At 38.3% G+C, this 18,764-nt stretch overlaps 1 protein-coding gene across 1 annotated transcript in view; it reads right to left on the reverse strand.

The window, feature by feature from the left end:
- Positions 1 to 18,764, reverse strand: part of LOC125762229 (atrial natriuretic peptide receptor 3) — a 106,634-nt gene that overhangs the window by 15,283 nt on the left and 72,587 nt on the right. Inside the window, exon 3 of the mRNA XM_049424086.1 lies at positions 13,720 to 17,254. The gene's annotated coding sequence lies outside the window, so the exon portion shown is untranslated. The remainder of the gene's footprint in view (positions 1 to 13,719; positions 17,255 to 18,764) is intronic.

An 18,764-nucleotide genomic window follows, 5' to 3' on the forward strand; every position in this document is an offset into this window, starting at 1 on the left:
TTCGGCCGGCGGTAAACTTTAAGTGACGCACAATGGGTCCATACGTGGACATAGAGAAAGGATAACCCATTTATCAGTTTGGCACTGTTGAACCACTAACGTTCATTGTATTAAAATACAAAATTAATTCACGTTTATATTTCAGTAAAATATACCAATAATATACCAAAATATTTTACGGAAAAGTAATACAAATATGTTACATCGGTGAAGATTCTTGTATCATTAATTACCTACTCTTATTCTTCTTTCTGGACTCAACGATCTCTACGGTCATGCCGGCCATTTCTGGCTTATTAGACTTGTTTTTAGCACGTAGCCGGATAGTTATTCTTTTCTACGAGGGGAACGGTCCGTATGGGATTTGATAGCCGGTCTTGTCGCGTGGAACTTGCGCCGTTTAATACAACACCACCGGGCTCGGTTTTTACTTATTAGAATATTTGATTAAAACAAGAAATTATCACCGAAAAGGCTGTTTAACAATAATTTATAATTTGTTTTTTTTTTTTATTTAACAATATGTTGATGTTGTGCCAATAAATGTCCATAATTAAAAATCCATAATTTACTGAAAAGGGATTTTTTTTAAATACATTATACATTATGGGAATGTTATATTTCCCAACATTTATCCACTGTGCGTATCAGGTACTGGTTTAATGTAGACATATTGGCAAATGCTTCAAAGATTTTCGATTAATATCCATTCAAGGCCAACCGCAAACAATCAGAAAACACTTCAGCAGATATTGGATAAGGTTGAATGGAAGTATGTCGACTTGCGTTAAGCTATTTTTCACACCCCCTAAAGGGGTGCGTGGGAATTTTGCTATAGAATATTTGATGGAAATATGGAGAAGAGGAGAAGCGGATTCGGAAACAAATTTTTAGCATAAAGAAAATCTTTTTTCCTATGTTATATCTGGTAGCAGCTACTCGTTACCTTGAACTAGGTAACCTTAAGCATCACATTTTTGTCGAGCATGAATAAAGAAAGAAAAGCTCAAACCTTGTCCCTGTTGCTGGTGTATTATTTTCCGAAATAAATGAACAATGCGGTTAATTTGTAAAAAAAAAAATAAAATTGAGTTACATTCGCCACTCACAATGTAAAACCATTGACGTCAGCATGAAAAGGAGCTTTGGGTTAGTGGAATTCAATTTCCGGCAAAATCTTCACGCTCCATGACCATCCACTTCTATGCACCTGTTGATGGGTTTCCTTCTTCGAAAGAAGCTCACTTTTCAAGCAAAAAAAAAAATGCTGCCTTTCCACAGTAGCTTTTAATCTCTTTATTTTTGCTCACCTGTGAACGTGATCTGTCGTGGCGTACAATATATACATATGTTTACCACAGTCTGCAGCAACAAGTACTTTACCGGTGAAACAATCATTTGCTTCATTTGAGCTTGAAATTACATTCCCCAGAAGACGTGTGTGTATGTTTGGCGAAATGTGCATCCTACCTAGGCTAGGATCGGCGTTTTCCGTAAGTAAGTCTCCGATAGCAACCTTTCTGCTCCAATACGTGGTATGTAAGGTGTTTTACAAATGGTTGATGGTTTTGTCACGGAACCCTTTTCCAGCACCTCGATTTTAAATTTGTCTCCACTTTCGTGCCCGAAAACATATTTCCACAAACCGTTCGCTCGTGGTAAAAACCTCAGTAAAGGACATTCGACTGTTGGTAATCGCTGGGTGACCTGGCTACCAGCTCACAGATTCCGATGGTTTCATCGTACGTGCCGAACGAATGGTTTGCCCGGTTGCTAGCAAACACTCGGCGCAAACTGCAATTCATCCGAATGCATTTAGTTTGTGTGGTTAGGGCAGAATTCCGGTCCATAGGTTATGGCAGGATTTATTGGGATGTTTGCGACATTCGGAATGTAAATTAAAGAACCGCATACAAAGTTGTGCTGTTGGTGAAAATTGAGCATCAACGAGCACGGTTTTTTCATCTGCGGTTATTAAATATTTGTTTTCTTTCTCAAAAAATATTAACCAGTATTGTTACTAAATTAACTAAATATGTTATTATGCATCGTTTACGAAATAATATCTTTATAATATACAACTAATTTTAGTAATAATTAATATTTACATTACAACTCAATTGTTTTTTTTAAAATAATAATCTTTATTCTACTTATTTTAGGAACAAAAAATCAATACATTAAAGCTTTTATGCTTCTCCTATTTTCCTTATCTTAGAAAAAGCACCAAGCCTAGTCAAACAACTACCAGAAAAGAAACTTCCACGGCGTCAATTAATTCCCAAAACACTTACGATCCCATCCATTTCGCTGACCGCAGATCCTTTGGAATTCGATTGTCTGTCGCACGAGAACTAATAGCCGTACCACAGGCAATACATTCAGGAGAAGAAATATACAGCAGCCACAGAGACAGAAACAGAAGCACCAAATCCGCTCCATGTCAATGTCAAATATTTCACCAGCGTGTGTCCAGTGCGTTCTTCAACAGGATTGACGATAACAGGAACGAAGCGAGCGTCAATTCCGCAAACAGAGAAAAAACCCCCCAGCATAGACTCCTCTTGGTTAAAGTAATCGTTCCGGAGAATAATTTACTTCCATTGCGCATTTGTGGGTGAGTTGAAGTGCATTACCAAAGGATAACTCTCAAAGGCAACATCAACTTCTGGTGGCGGTCGTATTTCAATCTTGCGTGTAAGTTAATTGAATCAAAATGGAATAAAAACGAGAAATCGCTTTGCTGCGGGAAAGCTGCCGGGTAAAACATCGGGAAGTTGATTCCATTACAGCATAGAAATTATTATTCAAATCTTCTTTTCTTTATAATTCATAATTTTTTTTGTGTTTCAAAAAGTACATTGAGGTTTAGAAATGTTTCCTTTTTGCTTTCTACTCCAACATCTTCAAACGTGAGAAATGTGCCAAGAGCTGTGCATGTTTGTTTGCTGCTAAGAGCATTAAAAAGTTACATCTAACCTACCTACACTAACGAACCTTTGGTTGGCCCATTCGAAAAGGTGCCAGTAAATTGATAAACAAACATAGGGAAGTATCATCGATAGAGGAAAAGTTCTGATATTTTTGTATTACGTTTTCTTTGCCATATTGAAAACTTCACTCGGCCGGTGCGCAACCACCGGTGGTTCGTGTGTATCTGGGAAAAATAATAATCATAATTTGTTACAGAAACGTGCCGACAGTCGTGGAAAAATAACGAGAATCAGCAACAGCTTGAGCTGGAAGCAATCAAATCGGGGAGCAGCAGCAGGAAAGTTCCTTAAATTGAAAAGAAAATCAACATTGATGAGCTAAACTAACAGACAGAAGGAGAAAAAAAGAGATAGGGAGAGGGAGCGTTTATGGGATGGTGGAATTTAAGACGCTTGTGTAGGTCCACGCGTAAACACGACGGTTGCAGATGGGAGTGTCCTTACAGATAAGTGTCTTCCGTTTCTGTTTAACTGATTCTAGTGACCATGACCCTTTTTAAAGCGCAAAACAGCAACGCTTCGATGAGCTCAATTGCTTGGAAATCTGTTTTCCACTGCATGCGTCAAAATCAGTACGGGAAAGTACAAACAACATAATAATTGGAATATTTGCATTCATTGTTTGTTTATCTGTAATTAATTTAATTTTACTTAACAGCATCTTAGGTACGGATGGTTTATTGTTAAACGTTCATAGCATATCAACACAATAAGAGGAAAAAATCTGGTTCTAATAAGTTGTATAATATCTCTTTTCCAGCGTATTACATTGTTATAACTTTAAGAACATTTTCCAAGAAACAATTCTCAAACAACTTCTAAGAATAATTTTGTTTTTAAAGCAAAAAAAAGCTCAAATTCTCAAATGGTAACCATTACGGTTCGGAAACCGTCCCCGGAAAGGATAAATAGGTTCAACGCGAAAAACTACTTAATTTATAGCAAAAGGCTATTCATTTTCAGTCATTCGTGAAAGAGGCACGTTTCTCGTGGCGCGCACATTACGGGAAGGTTGTTGGCCATCGTTAAAAGGACAAGCATTTCGCCCCCAAGGGCTCGAAAGCGTTCCTCATTTTTTTCCTACAACAATCGGTGAATTCTTCAACCGATAAGGAGGGAAATAAAAACACAATTAGAGGTTAAATCCTTAATTTTTATTCCCTTTGCTGTCCATTCCCGGTGAGTGAAACAATTCCGCTGAGATGTTTCGGCGGTTTTTTTTAGAAGTGAAAGTGTAGAGGATTTTTTTTTATTTCGTTATTGTTTACAATGCGAATTCCGTACGGGCACGTAGTTGGCACTTTCGCCGAAGCCGATGTAATCGATTGATTTAAAGAAAGCGTACCATATTATGCGAATGGCAGAACCGAAAATTGCCATCGAAATGGAAGTGTGATGAAAGCTTCCGGAGTAGATTTAGATTGAAATCGATTTAGAAATTTGTTTGCTTTTTGGGTGTTTTTTTTTGTTTGGCGTCAATTTCATGCTCAGTTGAGCAACAGGGACGTTGTACAGATATTGATGTGATAAGGAAAGACGAATGAAATTTTTGAAGCTCGTTAAAGTAAACTCTCCTTCAAAGGTTTCGTTTTAACAAATGACAGTTGGTGGGGTGGTTTTTCACCGATAAGGGATGGCCGATGTAAGCAACGACGAAAGCGAAGAACTTTTACTGAAAAATATAAATTCACAAAACACGTTGTCATGATGCAACGAAACTGATCAAAATCACCTTTTTGCAGTGCGAAAAGGACACGTTGGTTAGTAGACTGTAGAAAAAAGTATCGTAACACACACTAGAGACCAGCATGACAGAATTGGGAAGTTTTGTTACATTTTGGCACGGAAAACTGTATCCCGTATCGCTTTACAAAAGCTTTTTACATTTTAGCTTCTGGCAAATAATTTTTAATCCTTGTGATTGGTGAAATGACACAACAATTTTTAAGCTATTATACACATGGTTATAAACTCGCCAGGATCGTCGATATTACTTTCATTAATATTTACGAAAAGTTATAATATGAATAAAAACTTTGTTGTATAGTGTATGTTTTAAGAAATAAAAAAAGAAAGAAAAAAAAACATGGATTGCGGCCATATTCGAAAATTACCGAAACGATGGTCAAAATAGTAGTGGAAAGCGATGGAGGATATTTTGAATTTTTAGTATAATCACTTTAAATACTTTATTAACTTTTTATTGAACTGAATTCAAATTTTTAATGAACAAACCTTCTAAAATTTATTAGCTAAGTAAGAATTTAGTTTTTATTAACAATGTGTTACAACTATTTGACAAGCGAGCTACACCCAGAAGAATTTATTTATAGAAATTTTATCACATCTTTGCTTAAATTAAAATGCCAAAGTAAGTGATAATTATCAATAAACTACTGCAAAAAAGAGCTTAAAAGAAAATAATTATAGTTGTCTGGAACAAATGCAAATAAACCATGTAAATTATGTCATGCCACTTGTGGTTGCCCTTTTACACGCTCGTCCTACACAAACAATCATACCAAAACGTGCAATCAATCATATATTTATTATTGCCCTTTTTTTGTCTGACCACCGAAAAAAGGATAAAAAAGATGGACAGACACTTCAACCTAAATTAGGCGGTCAGAACCACCGTTTAAAGTCCAGTGCTGTGTCTCAAACCCTTGTACCGATGCTCGACACTGTCTGGCTAATCTTTCAAACATCCTTCCCTGCTAGCCTAAAACCGACCCCCTTTACACCGGCTGGCATTCACATTGAGTGACAGTTTTGGCGACACGAGGAAGGCTTAACCTCGAGGGTATGTTTTCCACCAACGCACGTAGTCCCGCACGAGCGCCGGACGGAAAATGGGTTCAAATTACATGGAAAAGGTCACCGTAAACATTTCCCACGAAGGTTCGCCGAAAATTAAATTACCCTCCAAAAAAGGATACCGACCGGCGGTATTTGTTTTCGTGCGCAGGAGTATTAGCGAGGATCGGGTGAGTAGTGGTTTTAGCAAATACCGGTCTCGAGCGTCACATATGGGTTCGGTTTAAATAGTCACATCCATCTGGTTTTGGGTTCGGTCCATTCAGCTACTACAGTGATGATTATCGTGTTTTGATAAATCTCAAAAGCAGTGATTAATAATTTGATTACGAAAATCATTGTAGTGTCCCGGATGGCTCTAAAACCATTTCCTAATGATCGTCATTTGTTGAAGCATCATTTACTAATGTTGTTTGATTGTGTGGCAAAATAAATCTTTAAGTTCTATTTGAACGAGAATTATTTACTTATTAAACTTTGTAATGTACATGTAAATGTAATAATTGATACGGAATCACGTGCCTTTGATATGGAATGTCGAATGAGCGGGCTGTCTACATATTACAGGGTTGAAAAGTTGAAATATAAAATAATTTTTAAACATTTTTTTCCAAAATAGGGAAAACAAATTATTATTAACAATTATTAATCACATATAGCTTAGTTTTCATCAAATTGGAGCTGAAAATTTTAAAAACTAACCGTAATAAAAAGATCAAACGAACACAACAATCACAATCGTACGAATCTGACATTTCATATCAATGACACGCGATTCATTATCAAATCTGGGTTATTCGCTAACGTATTGAGTGTTTCCATATAAATGGTCGCGTATTTCATATTCACTTGCGCGATTCCTTTAAGAGGGGTCTCCGCAGCCCATCTTTTCAATTTACTTGTACATATAACGATTACTATAATGATGATCGCTGCGATCAAATTAAAATTTTCTAAAACCAAGAGTTCATGAGCTCTCTTATCTAAAAAGGAAAAACGTGTGAAAGATGTTATTATAGAGTTTAATTACTTTTGCATATCACACTAAACGAGGAAAAACAAAAATAACATAAATTTTTTTATCGATCCCTGTAGGAACTGGTGTCTGCCAATAATTTCCCGATAGAAAAGCAAACGAATCTAAACCGTTGCCTTCTTCGTCAGACAATCTGCCAAATATACTAACTGCTCTCCGATCGGCTCCACCTGGCCAACGCAATCGAATGTTCAGGCTTTGGCGAAGAACATTATCTAAACAAACGCATCAGCTTTCCGAGACCGTCTCCCCCGCGGCGGCGGTCAAATTCCAGAAGGTCACGCGTTTTCCAACATCCGGGACTGGCGCAAAAACTTCTTGGCACAAGGTACAAAAAAAGACTACCCTTAACTCTCCCACCACCTTAGTTCCTTCTTAGCTGATCGGTTTAGCATAAATTTTGCTTTCATTGCTTCCCCTTTGATTCTGCAGTGCTGGTTTCAATCATCAACCGAGCCGAAATTTAGCGCGATGGTAAGCAGCTTCGGGTTTCCACCATCAGCCGGCTTCATCTTTCTCCAGGACAGACCGGTGCGTACACGTTACTGAGAAGGATTATTCCTTTTCATGCAAGCTTCATCTGTGGTGCCGGTTTCGCGTCTCAGTGCGTCTCGAAATAGCTTCCATCGAATTGACGGTAATTTATTTACATGCACCACAACTGCGCCACCAGGTGGGAGGTGTTTTTCGTGATCTGTTTTCGCGATTTGCCCACCTCCACAGGGCTGGGAGAAAATGTTAAAAGAGAATCGTTTCTTTTCGTTAAAGAACATGCTAACAACAATTGAATGACGGTCGTTTTATGGTTTGAAGAGAAATTTATTTATTGAGCCCTTATTGGGCATTTAGCGAGACCGAAGTCTTCAAATTTATTTTTTTAAAAGCGAAAATTAATATTGAGATGTTTATACAGCCTGGTTTGTTCAAAATGTGACTGTCTGAGTTAATTTTAGTTTTAATAAAGTTAGATTTCGAGAATGAACATGCGTTTATAAAAATTTGGAAAAGCAAACTTTGTAGAAGTATGGAGACGCCTAGTATCAACTACACTAGGTACTAGGCGTCTCCATATTTAATTATTTGTGTGGTTGCATTTCTTTACGTTGTTTTCAATCTTTAAAAATCCGATGGTTCATTAAGTTTTGTGCAATATCTCGATCAAAACAAGATCTTATTACTCTCTGCGAACAATTGATTCTGCTGCAGAAGTCCTCTAAATCGCTCACGATCGAGTAGCGTCGTTTGCCTGTCTTCCTGACCTTTCTGGCGACGGTTGGGTCGTCCGGTGTCATTCTAATGACATGAATAGGAGTCTAATTTGCTGTACGATAGCGACTTCTCCAGTATCCTTCCTCACATACGGCGTCAAAAATCCTGTTGAAGATTCGTTGATCGTAAGTTTTGAACGAAGTCCATGTCTCAGAGGCGTATGTGAGTGATGGAACTATATAGGTTTTATATAATCCACATTTTCGATCTTATGAACAAATTTCGGTGCTGGCAATTCACTCAACAAAGGTGAAGTTCTCTAGACTAGTGTTGGGAGAATTTGATTGAGATTCATTAACCTGAGCGACTCTTTGATTCAGTTCCATAATCAGAATGACGCTGAATCTCTATTATGAAGATTCATGAATTCTCATTGAATGTTGAATCCTTAAAGTTTCGGGACAGCCCGATGATTTACGTGATTGCAGCTCCAAACCCGGTCAGCACTTTTGAAATAAGTACCTCCTTTGAATTGGATTCCTTTCAATTGATGAACACTGATTCATATTTTGGGAGTCGGCAAACGATTTGAATGACTTTTCGCTGAATATTCATATGGATGACTCATTTCAAATGGCTTACGCCGTACGTCAGAATAGCAAAAGTCAGAATTTGTCAATTCAAATGAAATACATCTTTGAGGTGAAAAATAAGGGCTTAATTCTTGAAAATCTCTTCCTACTGTCCTAGAACAAAAAAAATCTTTTACTACCAAAAACCAACCAGGTAGTGGTACTAAAAAAATATTTTTTTTTTATAAATCAAGCATATTGGAATTAAAAGCATACATCGCTTCGGCTACAGTACGTTAATGGGCAGAGAAGAAGAGCAAGAAAAAAAACCTCTGCAACATCGTTCGCGTACCAAACACCAATGCCAATCATCTACTGGCCGTTGTTTTCCATCAATTATCGATACGCTCTGCCGAGTGAACTGGCGTCAATGGGGCAGCTGTTTGACGACAGCCCCAGGCCCAAGATAAGATAACCGATAAGTGCAGCGAAAACTATTACTGTACGTGCGAAGCGATTGATGGAATTTATTTACTTTTTTGTTGTTGTTCCCTGTCTGCCTGTTGTGATGATGGTTTTATAGCCCCATGCATAGTGCGCCGGTTTGAGTGTTTAGATCACTAGATCAAAATCGGGTTTTTTTGTGTGTGTTTTTTTGTTGCTGTTGTTCGTTTGTTTAGATGTCAAAACTTATATGCCATGATATGGGTGAGCTAAAGGCTGATATTTATAGCTTTATTATCAGCTTCTGGATGGCGATAGAAAAGGGAGAAATGAAGGTAACACAATTAAAACCGTGAAGACGAAAAAGGAAACAAGAAATGTTTTTATCAATTGAGGATAATTCATTTCAAAGTAGCTCTACTTTTGCTATAAATATTTTGCTTATAAACGAAGGCTTAATGTTGAAAATCATCTCTACTTTATATTTTATGCTAACTTATTTTTGGCTCTCCTTTTCTTGTCTGACGTGACAAGTAAACTTCTCACTTAGGCTGGTGGCACAGCTCCATCGCTCCGATTTTTTCGCATGGTCCTGTCAAAATTTTGTATGGGATATGACAGATCTCAAAAGCTTCCGATTTTATCGGAAGGTTGAAACAAAAATTTTTGTTTCCATCGGAAGGTACCTTCCGATTTTATTTGTCAAACTGAACTAGCTCGTATAAAACACTCAAATGATTCTTTTTCTCGAAATGACAATGGCAAATGTTTACATTTATTGTAAATAAACCATTAACCATGGCAAACGTGCGTTTGGACGAAGAAAATCCATCAAATCCATAGTGAAATCGTGCGGAAAAATCGGAAGAGCTGTGCCATACCTTGCGATTCGCATATGCGAAAAAATCGGAGCGATGGAGCTGTGCCACCAGCCTTAAACAGATAACAACAACAAAAACACACACACTCATAGTACGTAATCCTGCGTTGTTTTCCTCCACTTATCTGCTTCAATCATTTTACCTTGTCGGAGGGCAACAGTTTAAATTTAGCCGTGCGTTTGGTCACTGAAATTTTTTTACACAATCGAGATAACGCCGTGATGACTATACGCAACGTATTGCAGACGATAGGCGTTTGGAGCAATTTGGAGTTGTCGCTTCTCGCAAGGTAATTTTTGTTTTGCATTTATTTGTATCCGTGTGTATGTGTCTTTGATAAGCTTTTTGCGTCACCTATTGACAAGCAACACTGCAAGCACATCTCGCTCGAAATGAGATGTTTTGTGGGGGAAAAATGTATGAAACGAACATGATCTATCCATCTTAACGATCATATAAAATCTCATTTTTATACATTCTAATTACCTTCAATAAGGAATTTTGTTTTCTATAATTTAAGTGCTCTCGTTAGGAAAATAAAATAAAAAATAAATAAAGTTTTACTTTTGTTTGTGAAATAACAATAAATGCGATGAATGTACACCATCATTACCCATCAGTAATGCACCGTTGGCACGGGTGGTACCACACAACAAAAAAGGTTGAAATACACAAAAATAAAATGATAACAATACAGTCCATCAAATAAATGGCCATGGTCAGTCGGCGCATTTCGATCCCATCCGTGGGCTATGATTAGAAACGAGTAAGAGTGAGCGAAAAAAAAAGCGCACACAAACAGCCCGTTGATATCTTATCAACCACTTTGACCACCACCGAACGGTGCGCGCTCCCGGCGGTACAGAAGATTGGAATTGATACGACAACTTCACATTCCACCCTCTTACCCCAGCAAATCGTTTGGCTGAATGGTAGCGGAAAAAACGAAAAAAGGTACGAACTTTCCGAATGTCTGCACCGATCGGGTCGTATGAGTTTTCACGCCTGAGCGCATTTTCATCCGAATTTCGAAATAGAAGGAAATAAATTAACTATTAGGTCATTTACTTTCCGTCATATTAGATTAGCAAACCGTCACGATAAAAGTGATTGTGGCCTATGGTCGTAGAATGTGTAACGCAAAGCGAAACAATAAGCCATTACCGAAGAATAGAACTCATCAAATTATTGCCACACCAACCAAATAATGCGATCTGCAGTTTCGTTATCTCTAGCATTACCAACCAAAAACAAAAAAAAGAAAACAATAAAAACTCCATTTCGTAACGCACGTACGTCATAACGCTTGTCAATGCTGTTCACCGATAGGGGAAGGATTAGTTCACACGTTCGAAAACACACACACATATGCATATTTTTAGCACCAGCCGGAATGCTGATACTATTTGGATGAAAATCAATTTTGATTTCACAATCGCCGCCGTTTTTGGGAGCGACCGATTTACAGTTCAGCATATTTTACGCGGCCGCTTCATCTTTCCCATAACGATAGTTAATGGGTCTCGGAAGCTCCCCTAACGATCGGCCTTGGTTGTCCTCGGTTCTTTTGATAGCCATGCCCGATCGCGGTTTTGTGAAGTTTTTCTGATTGGGAATTTTTATGACATGGCTTTATATAGAAAACATAATGTTCATTGCGCATTGCAGGAAGTGACAGGTGTTAAAATGGCTTTCAATGTAGCACGCAATGACAGTTACTGATGTTCATTTGATGGGCTGGGGGTTTGGGTTTATAAAAATGTGTTTAATGGTAATTGGTTATGGAGAAAAAATGAAATTAAAAATTGAGTTATTAACTATGGGTCGTTTCGCTTGTCAGGGATGTCTTCTTCATCAAACCAAAATGCTTTACATTTGAGTTCCCGCTGATTGAGCGGGAATCAGTGTTCACGTCGATTTCAATTATTTAATTTGCAAAAGTTATTATTACACGTTTTTTTAAATTTAAAACAAAATACTTGTTCCAACAATTCCATACAATATATGCACAATAGCGTTTTTAATTTCACAACCATGGCTGAAGTGCATCGTTCTATAATCGATGCACCGCCCACGGTAGAAATTTTTTCAAAAACCGCTTTCAAACATGCAACACACTTACACAGAACCTTCACCCCAACCATCCAACCATCCATTACGGTCCAACGGAACCAATTAATTTAGCGTCTTGTTTTACAAATTTCGTACCAGTGTGAAGAGTGATTAAAACTTCATTAGTCTAAAGCGCCAAGGGAAAAGCGCCGGAAGCGATCCATCGTTGCCTCGTTCGTTTTCGTCATCAGAAGAAATCGCCAATGTCTTAAATGGGCCGAAGCGGTGTTGGTGAAAGAGGAAAGTAAAAAAGTTCCCCTACCATGCTATCAGCGGGAAAAGAACAAAACTCTCAACTATTAGACTATGTTATACCTTATGGAACGTGGAACAGCTATGTACGGGCCAGCAGGTTTTTGAAGGATATATTTTCTTACATTTGGAAGATGCACTGTGATTAGTTGGTAATTAGTTTTGCAAACTGTGCCCACAAATGCTTCACCCGCTGGCGAAACGAACGAATGACACAATTTTCTTATGGTTTCTTTTGCGTATGGATGTCATTGCTGGTAGGCATCTGTTCGGTGATACGTGCTTGCTTTATTTGGTAGTGAAACTTTTGGGTTTTGAAGTTCATGCTCTCGATGGCGCTATTACTAAATGGGGCTGAATGAAATGAAATTAATCTTAATATTGTTGAAGAATCGTGAACAACAGATATCTAACCACATGATTAGAATGTTTAGGAGTTGTACGGTGTGGAAAACCTGGGATTGTCTCCAGGATTTTTTTCAGAAAATTCCAGGAGAATGGAGAAAAAAAATATTGTAAAAGGACACCAACAATCAATTTAAAAATGCCATATAAAACTTGTAAAGCGAAGAAAGAACTTAGAATAAGGTAAATATTATAAGTATTTTAACAAATTTTATAGGTTTAGGGTATACAGTGAATCGTGAATTCATAAAAACAAACACAAAATATTTATGTATTTCAAATAATTAATGAACTTCATAAATGAATTATTCAACAAAGCTTATCATTTATTATAAATAAAGAATTATGAAGCTCAGCATATTGGAACCAGCATTGAAATACAGTAGAGCGCCGGTTATCCGTACTCATCGGGACTAAACCCTTGCCGGATAAGCGAATATCACGGATAATAGGCACAACTCTTTTTATTGATAAATATTAGTGTTTAGTGTGTAATGGGTTGACTTTTTTTGTATAAAACTAGATGTTAATTTTCTTAACAAATGTTCTTTTTTTCGAATTCAACTAAAATATATCATTCCCTATTGAAGCTTTTATTTCTTGCCTTCATCGATTTTGCATTTCATATGTCAATATGTCGGAACTGTCATTTCCGAGCTGCACGGATAATGGGACAGCCGGATAAAAGGTACCCGGATAATCGGCGCTCCATTGTAACATAAAAAAATAATCGTAATAATAAAAAAAGATCAGAAACTTTTTTTAATAACAATTCTGTTTTTAAACTTTTAAATAATATCCAGCTGAAATATTTTTCAACTTTTCTGTGGTAATCATAAATTAATCAATTTGCTAATGAGAATATCATTTCACTCTAGCATTGGTTTGACTAAATTTGATAAAAACACATTTCAAACAACCTTATAATTATATTTCTAAAATCGTTTTGTATTATTATTTATATTTTATCATTAGTACTTGTAAAACAGATTACTTACATGTTTTATTGTTCTGCTACCGTTGACGTACTGTATTTGTACTTCCCCTCACACGTTACTTTTATCAATTTCTAATCACATCACTCACAGCAAACGCATCCACCATGAAACCACTTTCCTAAATGATGACTTTCCACCCACAAGCAACGACAGGCACTTACGCAAGACGGTTTTACACACCGGTAATTATTCACCGGATAGAACCTTATCCATAACACGGTACGATACCACCGGCCCCTGTAGGGAACCGACACGCACAAATTAATGGTAAAATATTTCCCACCTGAAACTGGCCACCGAGCAGTAAACCGATCCAACCCACTAGATAGAAAATAACTCCTAAGCATCTTCCTAACTAAATCCAGCAAGAATTAACCTGCAAAACCATTTACCACACGGTTTCTACGAGGTGGTTTGTTAGCCACGAAACTTCCGTTTGAGGCGGACGAAAAACGGTGAAGGTAAAATGCCACGTTCGCGCTTTTCCTAAGGGGGATAATTCGTGACTGGCGTAGTGATTGTAACGTGAGTGTTACCGACTGCGGCAAGAATGCCATTTTGTGTTGTGTTTTTTTTCTTTCGTTCTTCTCTCTTCTCGCTATTTTTGTTTACATTTTACCGAACCGTGGTAACATTCATCTCATTCAGCTTGATTCAGCTTGTACCGCATCCTGGCCATTTTTCCGTTGTTTTTGCTCTACACACACACACAGAAAGACGAATGAACAGATTGTTTTTTGTACTGCTCTCTATATCAACACTATTGTTTTAGCAATAAAACTCATCATAATAAATCGCACCAATCTTGAACTCAACGATCCGACCCCACAGATTGACCTCGGCTGGTATCCATATTGCGGTGTGGCAAAAACGGCCTCGGTAAAGTGTGGTGCGTAATTTATCACCAGACACCGTTTCATTTTAAGGAGCTGCAGAGCTAAGTGTTGCCTCGCAATCGTTTCACTGCGATCATATAAAGCGCTCCAAATGGTTAAATATTTGTTACGATTTTAGTGCGTTGCGCCTTCTGTGTACCTTCACTTAAAAAAACGGCCGTTATTGATATCGTATCGGTACGGATTCGATGATAAAATGGTAGCCAAAACACTCGCCCCTTGATATCAGCGACATGCAGCTGATGATTGCATTTCATCGCACCGGTTGCTCGCCGGTGTCTGTGTGCGTGTGGAGTGTGTTTGCTAACCTTTTTTAGAGTGTTTGCTTTTTTTTCTCGTTGCCTGTTCCTTTTTTTTCTTCTACTAGGGCTTCTTCCGCTTATGCATTGTAATCTATTTTTGGGCTATCTAAAGTGAGAATATTTTTAGAATTCGTATACTCTTTAGAGAAAATAATTCCGCTTGCGTACGATGTTTTGCACGTTGGTGTAGTGGTGGAAATTATTAATTAAACGGGGGAAGAATCGGGAAATGTAGAAAGAATGTTTAAGCTGCAATCTAACTTTCTTCACCGTAACACTCTTATGCTTATGCCGTGATAAAAAAAAACATGACATGAAGGGCTGGTAATCATAATAGAGACAATTTGCTTGGTGCTTGTTTGCAACATTTAAGAGAAATTTGAGGTTTTTCTTAAATGAATGTACCTTCAATAAGTCATTAGGTATTGAAATGGATTCCATTAAAAATTGCTTCATCATTCAACGTACAGCTGAAAGAACTCTGTTATTAAAAAGAATACAGCTAAGCGCAAACACTCACACAGACTCACAAGAAAACAGCTGCTCGAAAATTCCTACCTCCCTTCGGATATAGCCAAACAGATGATATTCCAGCGTTTTCTTAAAGAAATAAGAAAACAAAACGTATCGAGACTCAAGTCTGGTAATTGTTTTGCACTCCTAACCTTCCAAAATGGGACAGCGCTGAGCTGTTTCTAACAGTCTGTCGAAGCATGTAGTGTTTCGCATTCAATTTCCAGATGACCATTTACGATTATCTTACAGGCTTTGTTATGTTTCCGAGTGGTGAAGCGGGTGCCAATGTTTGTACTGCTAGTTCAAGGGCCTTTACCGTGTCCATCAGCTGATTGCATTCGAATGCATTGGTATCGAATTGCATACTAAACAAATACGTCATTTTGCCAGAGAAAACAGTGCTGGCAGCGATGTAGCGTTTAACTACAAAACACTAACGATTGTAATGATAATGCAATTACATTAGTGAGATTTAGTCCCTATTTACTCAGCCAGTATCGTCAATCGTCTCTAATTGACGTCTTTTGGATGGAATTAAATTACACAACCGTAACACACCTTCCGAAGTGACTTGCCTTTTTGACCCGGTTGTCTTATAGCATACATTTTTATGCTTTATATTTGCTTGTAAATACTCATCCTCGGTAATGTGTGAAACAAGCTTGTCTGTTTAGGAAAAACCGAACCACAAAAAACAGCTGGCTCAAACGCGGGCAAACAAACATGGATTGGATCGTGTTGCGATCGGACACATTCGATGATATTGATATTCTCGCTTGTCATTCACTCACGCGACACACCGTACAACCCCACCGTAACTATCACACTTGTACCGATTTCTTTTTCACCCTCGCTTATGATCGCACTGAGTGTTTTTTTTTTCTTCTTCAACCGATAAACACGTTTGATATAACTGCAAAACCGTTACTACATTTTTACCGATTAACGCCACTGTTTACACTGAAAGCTAGCACCTCGCTAGCCGTTACTTTTCCCATTCGCGGTGAAACTTTTTTTTTTCTATGCGAACACACACCCTACACAAATACACAAACCTACACGCATATACATAAACCGCACACATATATTTATCTCACCCTCGTTATGATCATAAATTTTGTGCTTGGCAAAGAATTTCCTTGCCAATAAATCACCTTTTGCCACTATCAACACACGATCACGGTTTGTAACGCTCGCAATGTTACATGCTGCGTAACGCTTCACGAAAAAGAGAGAGATTAAAAAACACGTCACCTCTAAGCCGAGCGTGTCAGGTGCCGCACAGTGTGAAACATGCGTCCGTTACGAAGCTCGGTTCAAGTGAAACTGCTCCGCTTGGCGGTCTACAGCGAAATCATCGACGTACCGAAACGTAACATCGCTACACGTTCACACGTTCGGTTAGGTTTCGGGTTGCGTTCGGTCGATGGATGGCCTTCAACGCAAAAGATTCGCTTTCGTTCATCGTTGATCGTCGTTTCCGGCCGGGCTGAGATGGGATGGGTGGTACGTGGTTGTAAAGCATCGTTCTAGCCAGACAACTGGCTACTGTACAGCGCTGCCGAACCAGACGGGCGAAGGTCCTGGGATCGGGGTCGTGTCTGGTCGGAACGGCAAACGGAAGTGGTTGTATCAAGCGTCGAGAACTGAAGCTGACAGCTTGACGCTGTCGTCTCCGAAGCGATGGTGTCGCCTTTGTGACGTAACGCTTTACACGCTGGTGGAGACATTGATTGTGTGCTAACAGCCAGTGTAGATAGAATCCGGTTCTGCACTGCAGCGCCATTGTAAACGGGAGCACAAAATGTGTGCTGTATCGACCTATAGAAAGGATGGGTAAAACGAGGAAGTTAAGCGCTGCGATGCTATCTGTATTTTTTTCGGAATAATTAAAATCCTTAAACCACTTGTTGAGTGTGGTACGGCGATGTTATCAACCTTACGAAAGGAAAGTGCAGAAACGATAAAAAAATGTTTTTTGATTGCGTAGAGTTGACAACGTACATGCAGTCTAGCGTTGGCTTTTAATTGCCAAATGTTACAATGTCATCTACTGCGCTAAGAACCGTGCTTAGAACGTGCTGACGAAAATAAAAGCAACGATGCCAATGCTTTATCAAAAAAACACATCCTACGTGAAAAACCCGTCTAGCGAGTACAAAACAAGCGACCGCCGAAAACGTACGCAGCCACGTGCCCATTGTGAGGTACCATGCGCCTCCATAAAATTGGCTGCATGGTTCAAATAATGGCTTCCGGTGCATTTAGTCGCATTCAGTTGATGGCGAATCCATTGGTTCTATGTTGTGAGGCCATTGATGAACTTATGATGAAACGGAATCAGTCAAATGGTACGTTTGATTAGCATCTGGTGCGACCGCTAATGAGACACCTTTGGCGCATACCAATTACATCGTTTGCAAAATTGTATCCCATATTCGTTCAAGCATAATTTTCAGTTGTATTTCGATCAGTTGCTGTAGTTCTGGTAAGATATTTTGGGGCAAACTCTTTCCTCGACTGAAACATGGCTTCAGTTGTGACTGCTAAGTGAATGTCACGCGTATTTCTTCCGGTTCATTGTTGGTAGTAAATGATGTTTCAACCATATTTGTTCGATAAAATTTGTATACTCAGCGGTACGAGCTATAGAAGCATAACTAGAACAAAGGAACAATCGATACGTACACGGTACATTCGAATTTGACATGGTTAACGAGTACTATAATCATCTCATAATCACAGTTGTGGTAAATTCAACAGAATATATCTTAAACGCAGCTTGAAATATTACGATTGAGCAGTTAAATTGTTCTTCATCTTGTTTATTGTAGCGCAGTAATTACGTCATGGATACCATATACTGTTCTTCTAAACTGGAAAGTCGCAGCTGCTGGAAAGTCAATCCTTGCTTGAGTTCATAATAAATATCATCCCACAGCTTGTGGTCATCCCTTAGCATGGTGGCATGGAACCGCACTAATAGTTCGTATTAAAGTTCATATTTCTACCTAGAAGCGTTTGAACACTCGGTTCACCAAACAAAGATGTATTCATTATCGAGGAATGGGAGGCTCTTGTGAGTGATAAATGACTAGTATTTTCTGTTTAGTGAAAGCTGGTACAGTAAGATACATAATAGTTGAAAATGAGTTTGTCACTTTCGAGGATTTTTATGGCGGATAGCTTTTAGTTTTAATCAAGAAGTAGAAGAGAAAATAGGATAAAATTAAATGAATTCGTTAATGACAATAAAAATGAGTTCATGTTCCATTTATCGCGTTTTTTCGTACCACACTGTAAGAAAGCTCTTGCTCCAAAGACCCTACCC

This window comes from Anopheles funestus, chromosome 2RL (assembly GCF_943734845.2).
Source record: "Anopheles funestus chromosome 2RL, idAnoFuneDA-416_04, whole genome shotgun sequence".
Taxonomy (NCBI): Eukaryota; Metazoa; Arthropoda; class Insecta; order Diptera; family Culicidae; genus Anopheles; species Anopheles funestus.